At 42.3% G+C, this 10101-nt stretch overlaps 1 long non-coding RNA gene and 1 other non-coding gene across 3 annotated transcripts in view; both read right to left on the bottom strand.

Annotated features, from left to right (window-relative positions):
• Positions 1–1928: 1928 nt before the first annotated feature.
• Positions 1929–10101, bottom strand: part of LOC126953885 (uncharacterized) — a 36752-nt gene continuing 28579 nt past the window's right edge. For both annotated transcript variants that reach the window (XR_007725394.1, XR_007725393.1), the window contains one exon: positions 1929–3375. This is a non-coding gene — a long non-coding RNA (uncharacterized LOC126953885). The remainder of the gene's footprint in view (positions 3376–10101) is intronic.
• Positions 1960–2063, bottom strand: LOC126954086 (small nucleolar RNA U13). Its single transcript, XR_007725532.1, has one exon. It is a non-coding gene; the product is annotated as a small nucleolar RNA U13 (small nucleolar RNA).

Below are 10101 nucleotides of genomic sequence, written 5' to 3'. Positions count from 1 at the left end.
GGGAGGGACTAGCGACTGAGTTAATAATCAGTCATGCTTCCATGATGAAGCCTCCACTAAATCCCTAAACTACCAGGTTCAGAAAGCTTCTGGGTTGGTGAGTACGACCACGTGCTGGGAGGTTGGCACATCTCAACTTCATGGGGACAGCAGCTCCTGTGCTGGGGACCTCGCTCTATGTACCTCTTCATCTGGCTGTTCATTTGTATCCTCTATCATATTCTTTATAATAAACCAGTCAATGAAGGTAAAATGTTTCCCTGAGTTCTGTGAGCAGTTCTAACAACTTATGGAGTGTGAGGAGAGGATGGTGGACAGCTCTGATGTACAGATTTATAGCTGATTGCTCACACATACAGTAGGCCCAGATCTGGCACTGGAATCCAAAGTGGGGCAGTCTTGTGGAATGGACCCATAACCCGTGGGGGCTGCACTAACTCTGGGTAGTTAGTGTCAGAAATGAATTGCAGGGCCAGGCACGGTGGCTCACGCCTGTAATCCCAGCACTTTGGGAGGCCAAGGCAGGAGGATCACCTGAGGTCAGGAGTTTGAGACCAGCCTGGCCAACGTAGAAAAACCCCGTCTCTACTAAAAACACAAAATTAACTGGGCATGGTGGGCATGGTGATGGGCGCCTGTAATCCCAGCTACTAGGGAGGCTGAGGCAGGGGAATCACTTGAACCTGGGAGGCAGAGGTTGCAGTGAGCTGAGATCGTACCACTGCACTCCAGCCTGGGCCACAGATTGAGACTCCATCTCAAAAGGAAAAAAAAAAAAAAGGAAATGAATTGTAGGACACTCAGCTGGTGTACAGAGGGTTGGAGAATTGGTTCTTGTGACACACACGCCCACATTTGTGTCAGCAGTGTGGTAAGAAATCATTTTTCTTTAATACCTTAAAAAAATGAAGAATTCCAAATGAAAACACTGCCCCTCTGACTGACTTTTGTTTTTTTCTTTTTTTAGACAGGGTCTCACTCGGTTGCCCAGACTGGAGTGCAGTGGTGTGATCATGGCTCACTGTGGCCCCAAACTCCTGGACTCAGGCGGTCCTCCCACCTCAACCTCCCATGTCTGTTGTCCTGGCTAATGTTTTTAATTTTTAATTTTTGTGGAGACAGAGTCTCACTATGTTACCCAGGCTTCTGACTAACTTTTGAATTATGACATACATTTTTTTCTATCTCATCTACTTACTATACAAATATTTTTCTTGAAATTCAGCTAGCAAATTTCCATCTTTACTGTTTGTGGGGAAAAGAAAGAGATCAGCCTGTTACTATGTCTATATAGAAAGAAGTAGACATAAGAGACTCCATTTTGTTCTGTATTTGAGATGCTGTTAATCTGTGACCCTATCCCCAACCTTGTCCTTGCAAGAGACATGTGCTGTGGTAACTCAAGGTTTAATGGATTTTGGGCGTGCAGGGTGTGTCTTTGTTCCTAGAAAAGCTAGGTATTGTCCAAGGTTTATCCCCATGTGATAGGATGAAACAATGCCGCTAAAAGGTTTATCTCTAGGCACAGGATTTTCCTTTAAACTTATTCATGTCACAGAGATCCTTGTTCTTATGTCTTACTGCTGATTTCCTCCCTAAAAACGATCCTATTGTCCTGCCACTCCCTGATCTTTAAGATGGTAAAGATAATTATCTATAAATACTAAGGGAACTCAGAGACCGGTGCTGGCGTGGGTCCTCTGTAAGCTGAGCGCCAGTCCCCTGGGCCCCCGCTTTTCTCTATACTTTGTCTCTGTGTCTTATTTCTTTTCTCAAGTCTCTCGTTCCACCTAACGAGAAACACCCACAGGTGTGGAGGGGCAGGCCACCCCTTCACTGTTACTTAGTTGTTCTTGAACGCTAAATGGAATACGTTACATTTTTATTGTTTTTATAAATAAGTTAGAAATCCACAGAAACTCTGTTTAGCAAATTTTTATTTTTTATTTTTATTGTTCACATCAGGCAGGGAATGTGCCAATGTTGTAACAAGGCTCAAGGGAGGCACATCTCACACGTGGACGTGAAAACTCAATCATCAAGCTTATGAACCACAAAAGGATCTAGAAAAGTTTTAAACATATGAAACAATTCTGTGTCCATGCTTGCGTGCATCTAGATAGGTGACACTGTTATATAACTTTTTGACTTAAAATCATCTAACAGTGGAAATGCTTTGCAACATTCTTTTTCAAAACACTCTCTCAACTTCATGAACATAATGAAAGGAACAACACAAACTGGGGCCTATTTGAGGGTGGAGGGTGGGAGCAGGGAGAGGAGGAAAAAGAGCAACTATTGGGTACTAGGCTTAGTACCTGGGTGATGAAATTATCTGTACAACAAATCCCTGTGACATGAGTTTACCTATATAACCAGCCTGCATATGTGCCCCTGAACCTAAAACAAAAGTTAAAAACAAAACAAAAAAACCAAATCCAAAATACTCTCTCCATAGGGTGCAATATTTCTAAACCAACTATTTTCTCATTTGTTGTTACGATATTCTTTTTAGCTTGAGGAAACATATGAAATGAGGTTATTTTTCCAAACACATCTGTTACATGGTATGCTATAGAGACTCACTCTATCTTTTTGTTGCATAAAACGTCACTGTCTTAGTTTAGTTTCAGCTGCTTTAACAAAATGCTATGGACTGGGTAGCTTATAATCAGCAGAAATTGATCTCTCAGAGTTCTGGATGCTGGGAAATTCAAGATTAAGTTGCCCGAAGAGTGGGTGTCTGGTAGTAAGCGCCCACTTCCTCGTTCATAGATGGCACCTTCTCACTATGTCCTCACATGGTGGAAGGGCAAGGCAGCTCTCTGGACACTAATCCCACTCATGACCTATAGCCCCTCCCAAAGGCCCCCTTTCCTAATGCCATCACATTGGGGAATTAAGTTTCAACATATGAATTTTGGGGAACATTGACATTTAGAATGTAGCAGTCAGCCAATTCTGTATCCTCATCTTCTGGGATGAATGCTGTGATCCTCACCCAGTATATCCCCCTGTGATGTTGGTCTCATTGCTCCAGGTATAGGGAGTGCTGGCAGGCATTTCAGGGACTGTCTTGGCCACACTGCTTCCTGGGGTGGACATCCAGTGACTATCCCATGCAGGAATATAAAGAACTGGCCATCTCAGCCCAACTCAGGACAACTCTGAAGGGCCATTCTAGCTCCAAAGCTCCTGTGGGTTCAGTCAAGAGTCCCGGCCTGAAATGCATCTCGACTTCTGTCTCTCCTCTGTTCGATTCCTTCTTCCCCCTTCCTTCTATGGGTGTTGAAACCAAGGATGAGCCCTAATAATCATCCAGCAGAATGTGTCTCAGAATTTTCTTCCCAGGAATCTAACTTATGACACTTTCATCTAAAAGAAATAAAAAATATGTGTAACTTATCTTTAAGTACTTTGCCAAAAAAAAGTCAGAAAACTCCTGGTGGTAAGAAAAGGTTTGCCTGGCCATTTTAGTGATGGCCTGTTAATTTATTGTATTTATTTATTTATTATTATTATTTTATTATTATTTTTTGAGATGGAGTCTCCTACTGTTGCCCAGGCTGGAGTGCAGTGGCGGAATCTCAACTCACTGCAAGCTCCGCCTCCTGGGTTCATGCCATTCTCCTGCCTCAGCCCCTGGAGTAGCTGGGACTACAGGCACCCGCCACCATGCCCGGCTATTTATTTATTTATTTACTTTTAGTAGAGACGGGGTTTCACCGTGTTAGCCAGGACGGTCTCGATCTCCTGACCTCGTGATCTGCCCATCTCAGCCTTCCAAAGTGCTGGGATTACAGGTGTGAGCCACTGCACCAGGCCATGGCCTGTTATTTTAAAATCTTACTTTTACAAAATGAGACCCATTGAAAACAACTCATAGCAAGGAAACAGCAATACAGAGTGATACACTAACAGTGGAACTCCTACCATGCCCTCAGGATCCTTCCTAGTATTCTATTTGACACGTGATCATCGAACGTAAGAGACAAATTGAGGACCCAGTGTCTATCCTTATAGCAAATATTAAGAAAGCTTAATTTCTTACCTTTTAACATAAATACATATACTTTCTCATATTTTCTATGTCCTTAAAATACAGCATTAAATTGCAAAGTCTACTCATGTGGGCAAAAAGTCACAAGAAGTGAATGTAAGGAAGCCACAACCCAGTGGGGCCAGAACTTATGAACTGTCTGTGCTGCTGAGGACATGGGAAGAGCCAAAGATAACTTCTAGATTGCTAGCTCGAGTGACTGAATGAAAGTCAGTGCCCTGAAATCTTTGACTTGGGGAGAGGAGCAAGATGGCATTTGCCATGCAGGATTTGGAGCGTGATGGTGGAACATCTGGATACAGGAGTTCAGTGGGAAGGTTCCAGTGTATGTATGCATGAGGGGCAATCAGGAGAGCTGCCAGGACTCAAGTGGCCATCTGCAAGCTTGGGAACGTTAAAGCAAGGAAGTGATGAGAGTATAAAGAGAGAAGATGACAAGCCCAAAGTAATGTTTTTAACAGATTAGGTCCAGCAGTAGTATTAAGGATATGATATGCTGGAAAGGCCTCAGATCTCAAGGCAGCCTGCAGGAGGCTGTAGAGATGCAAATGTGGGCTAATGAAGTCCTGGGCAAGGACACAGGGAGGGCGGAGGGGTGGGAAAGAGAGGATGCGTTTGGGCAAGCTTTATGACTAACAGGAGTAGGGAACTAGGGAGAGGAGGGAGTTCATGTTTTCCTTTTAGACCTTATTTGGAAAAATACCTTTATTTTAAATACTCTGTGCCTTACTCCCATTCTGACGTTATGAAAATCCACATGCATATGAAGCCTTTATGGTTCCAGTTTTAGAAGTGGTTAAGCTGCAGTTAGGCACTGAACACACACCAGTTCCCTATGGCAATTTAGATGACTAACTATAGTAATAGATTTTTACCTACACAGACAGCAACGACATGTCATAAGCAAGAAGGCAAGTATGACTGATTCTCACTTCCTTCTGTGGTGTAATCACTCCCATGACAGGTAGAATATTTAGTTCTAGACCATATTTATAGAAGTTTAGATTGTAGCTGTTTAGGTTCACTTGTTAGTGTTTTGGGGGAAAGTTAACCAATTTAGAACTTTGAAAGGGTATCTATACTATTATTTTCGCAATTTAATAGGTAGAACATTTGAAAAAATGGATACCGTATTTCCTTCCTTTAGCAGCTGAATCTATCTTTTTCTAAACTTCCATAAGTACTTTCCACTGACCTCCCTCCACCCCAAAAATGAGTAACAACAAAGAAAGGAAGACCATCATGCAAAAAAATACAAATTTCTCAAACATGTCATGCTTTCTTTGGTGTTACACAGAATGGAGCCTGCATCATTCCATTTAAACCACAAAAGCCCTGATTGTTACATTCCCACAGAAATGTGACATTACTGGATCTTCATTTTCTAGTACAAGATGTAAATTTCTGGTAGAATTTTTTCCCTCAGTATGGTTTTAGAATGCTAATCAGTTGGATAACTAAGTTATTACAGGCCTGTTTGAATCAGGACTGAGGGGAAATTGCATTTGGGATTACCAAAAGCACTTTTGGCCGGGCGCGGTGGCTCAAGCCTGTAATCCCAGCACTTTGGGAGGCCGAGATGGGCAGATCACAAGGTCAGGAGATCGAGACCATCCTGGCTAACACGGTGAAACCCCGTCTCTACTAGGAAATACAAAAAATAGCCGGGCGAGGTGGCAGCGCCTGTAGTCCCAGCTACTCGGGAGGCTGAGGCCGGAGAATGGCGTGAACCCGGGAGGCGGAGCTTGCAGTGAGCTGAGATCCAGCCACTGCACTCCAGCCTGGGCTACAGAGCGAGACTCCGTCTCAAAAAAAAAAAAAAAAAAAAAAAAAAAAAGCACTTTTATTGGACTTAATATTTACTATAGCTCAATATCAAGACACTGGTTTAGAAGTACTTATTATTATATTAATAAGTAATACGTATTATATTGCTACTCTTCTACTTTGTCATGAAATTGGAGTTAGGCTCAAACTTTACATTGTAATTTAAGCCTAGCTAACAGTAGCTAATAACATTCCTGTTGTGCTTGTCTACGATGTTAACTCATTCAATCTTCACCTCAATTCTATTAGGTAGGAACTATTGGCTGACCATCCCTAATTCAAAAATCCAAAAGTTTTGAGCACTGATACAACACCACAAGTAGAAAATTTCACCCTTGACCTTGTGTACACAAACTTTGTTTAATGTACGAAATTATTTAAAATGTTGTATAAAATGACCTTCAAGCTATGTGTATGAGGTATATATGAAACATAATTTTATGTTTAGACCTAGGTCCCTCCCCAAGATATCTCATTATGTTTATGCAAATATTCCAAAATCAAAAAAAAAAAAAATCTGAAATTCTAAATACTTCCGGTCCCAAGCATTTTGGAAAAGGGATACTCAACTAGTATTACTGTTCCCATTTCACAGATGAGGAAAGTGAGGCACGTAAGGTTAAGTAAGTAGACTAAAATTATACAGCTAGTACGTGGGATGGCCAGGATGTTGACCAGACAGCCTGCCATCAGTTCATGCTGCTCTACTGCCTGCTTAAGTGAGGGTTAAGTAGTTTTGAGGGAAAAATACTCCAGTTTGCCTTTATAAAATTCCAGAAGTCAAACATGTAGTTATATTGTAGATTAGGGGGAAAATAAGTGGTAGCTATAATAAAAAGTGCTCCTGGAAGACATAGCAAGCAGGTCTTTTCTGCCATCCAGCCTACCCTGGAATCCCACTTTCCAATATTCCATTTCACACAATAGAAACGCCTGTAATCCTAGCATTTTGAGAGGCCGAGGTGGATGGTTTCTCTGAGCTCAGGAGTTTGAGACCAGCCTGGGCAACATGGTGAAACCCCATCTCTATTAAAATACAAAAAATTAGCCTGGCATGGCATCATGCACCTGTGGTCCCAGCTACTTGGGAGGCTGAGGCAGGAGAATTGCTTGAACCCAGGAGGCGGAGCTTACAGTGAGCCGAGATCGTGCCAATGCACCCCAGCCTGGGCAACAGAGCAAGACTCCATCTCCGGAAAAAAAAAAAAAAAAAAAAGACAAATGAATGCTTTAGGAACCTAAATGCAATACAATTTTATCACATTTTGCCAATGAATAGTGATTTTTTTTTTTTTAAAGATGAAGGCTGAAAAGGTCATCCAGTTCCAATTTTGCGAGTTGCAGGCCACTATGCGCTTGTGAAAAGCATTTTAAAAAATAGATTGCAGACTAGGTGCGGTAGCTCACGCCTGTAATCCCAGCACTTTGAGAGGGAGGCCGAGGTGGGCAAATCATCTGAGATCAGAAGTTCAAGACCAGCCTGACCAACATGGAGAAACCCCATCTCTACTAAAAATACAAAGTAAGCCAGGCGTGGTGGCGCATGCCTGTAATTCCAGCTACTCAGAGGACTGAGGCAGGAGAATTGCTTGAACCTGGGAGGCGGAGGTTGCAGTGAGCCGAGATCGCACCATTGCACTCCAGCCTGGGCAATAAAAGTGAAACTCTGTCTCAAAAAAAAAAAAAAGGATTGCTATAGAATGAATGTTATCAGAGTACATATTAATATTGTTTTGTTTGTGAAACTGTTATTTATGTGCAAGATCATAACCTAAAATATGTTTCTCACTGTGCGTCACAAACAAAAACTTTGATATCTACTGATCTAGCTCACATTCACCTTCCAATAAGAGAGACGAGGCCTGAATTTTCACTCAACAATGGCTTGTCCACTGGATTTTAAGTGCATCCTTAAAAATTCAAGCCTCACACTTGTCACTTACTTTGAAAATGTTTATTGCCTTAGAGAAAATTCTGGGTTATATTTAATATTGTTACTTACCTTTTTAATTCATTGCCTTGAAATGTCCTATTTTGTTATCACCTGAAACTATACAGATTAAACTATAAGTGATTTATAAGTGAATACTTCCAAAAGGTAGAAAGTTTTTCAAGCAAAACAACTGCAACAGAATTAGAAAGGATTACCAGAAACCATCCAGTCCCTTGCTATTCAAAGTGTGGGCCACAGACTAGCAGAATCAGCATCACCTGAAGCAGAAACTCAGGTTGCACTCCATGCCTACTCAATCAGAATCTGTGTTTTCACAAGATCCGCAGCTCATACTTATGCACTGACCTCAGCTTTGTCCTCCTTACAAGTCAGGACTTGTGGTATTAGCAGGGGGAATAATGTTTATCAACTTAGATTTAATAGAACTTTCCCCCAAACTAGAAAATGGCAAAAGAGAATAGTAAGTACACATTATATCTTGTCTTACATTTTCAGAGATATACATATGGGTGTAGCTATCTCTCTATATGTAGACATACACATATGTATACACACACACACCAACTAGTTTATTTGTTCATGACTATTTCATATCTGTTTTTCCAGCCCTTAGTGTAAATGTGTGAGAAAAACAGAAGTTGTCTGAAGCAAGCCTTCAACTTTAGATCAACATGTATGTTAGTTCGTTTTCATGCAGCTGATAAAGACATACCTGAGACTGGGCAATTCACAAAAGAAAGAGGTTTAACGGACTCACAGTTCCATGTGGCTGGGGAGGCCTCACAACCATGGTGGAAGGTGAAAGGCTCATCTCACATGGTGGCAGACAAGGAAGAGGGCTTGTGCAGGGAAACTCCCCTTTATAAAACCATCAGATCTTGGCTGGGCATGGTGGCTCACGCTTGTAATCCCAGAACTTTGGGAGGCTGAGGCGCGAGAATCATCTGAGGTCAGGAGTTCGAGACCAGCCTGACCAACAAGGTGAAACCCTATTTCTACTAAAAATACAAAAAACTAGCCAGGCATGGTGGCATGCGCCTGTAATCCCAGCTACTCAGGAGGCCAAGGCAGGAGAATTGCTTGAACCTGGAAGGTAGAGGTTGCAGTGAGCCGAGATCACGCCACTGTACTCCAGCTTGGGCAACAAGAGCCAAGCTCCATCTCAAAAACAAAACAAAACAAAAAAACCCTGAGAACTTGTGAGACTTACTCACTAGCATGAGAATAGTATGGGAAAGACCCACCCCCATGATTCAATTACCTCCCACCAGGTCCTTCCCACAACACGTGGGAGTTGCGGAAGCTACAACTCAAGATGAGATTTGGGTGGGAACACAGCCAAACCGTGTCAGCACGGTTATTTATATGGTCATCCTCTGGCCACCTCACTTACTACTCACACTTTTCACCTATTTGCCTCCCCACTCCAACTCACCTCCCTATTCCTTCCCACCTCCCTTCCCTTTCTCTGTCTACTTTCTAGGGTGTTCTCTCTCAACCCAAGCAAAGCATTAACTTCCTGCCCATTCTGCTCTTAGAAGTGTGCCTCTACATGTATTTGCATGTACGAATGTAACCTTACTAATGTGGGTCTATGAGAGATCTAATGAAATTTATAGTATAATGAAATGTAATGATGAATTTCATTTCAAAGTGCCCTATTGAGTTCAAAGCAATGATCTAGGAAATACCGGGGGTCGGGGGAGGCTGGAGGAAGGAAAGAAGCTATTATCCCTTTTATATTTTTTACAATCTCATGGTGCAGAGAAGTGTGAGATGTCTTATGTAGAAATGCAGATGCTATGTTATGGAAGTGTAGAGGAAGTAGAAGCAGAATTCATGTTGAGTGGGGATGAAAAAAGAGAAAGCTTCCCAAAGGATGTGGTCTTGCATTGGTATTTTAAGAATAAATGGCATTTCCGGCTGGGTGCAGTGGCTCATGCCTGTAATCCCAGCACTTTGGGAGGCCGAGGCTGGCGGATCACCTGAGGTCAGGAGTTCGAGACCAGCCTGGCCAACATGGTGAAACCCTGTCTCTAATAAAAATACAAAAATTAGCCGGGAATGGTGGCGGGTGCCTGTAATCCCAGCTACTTGGGAGGCTGAGGCAGGAGAATCACGTGAGCCTGGGAGGTGGAGGTTGCAGTGAACTGAGACCATGCCACTGCACTCGTCTGGGCAACACAGGAAGACTCTGTATCAAAAATAATAATAATAATAAATTAAACAAATAAATGGCATTTCCACAGATGGAGAAAGG

This window comes from Macaca thibetana, chromosome 4 (assembly GCF_024542745.1).
Source record: "Macaca thibetana thibetana isolate TM-01 chromosome 4, ASM2454274v1, whole genome shotgun sequence".
NCBI lineage: Eukaryota > Metazoa > Chordata > Mammalia > Primates > Cercopithecidae > Macaca > Macaca thibetana.
The sequence above is the reverse complement of the archived record's forward strand: the minus strand, read 5'-3'. Positions and strand labels throughout refer to the sequence as shown.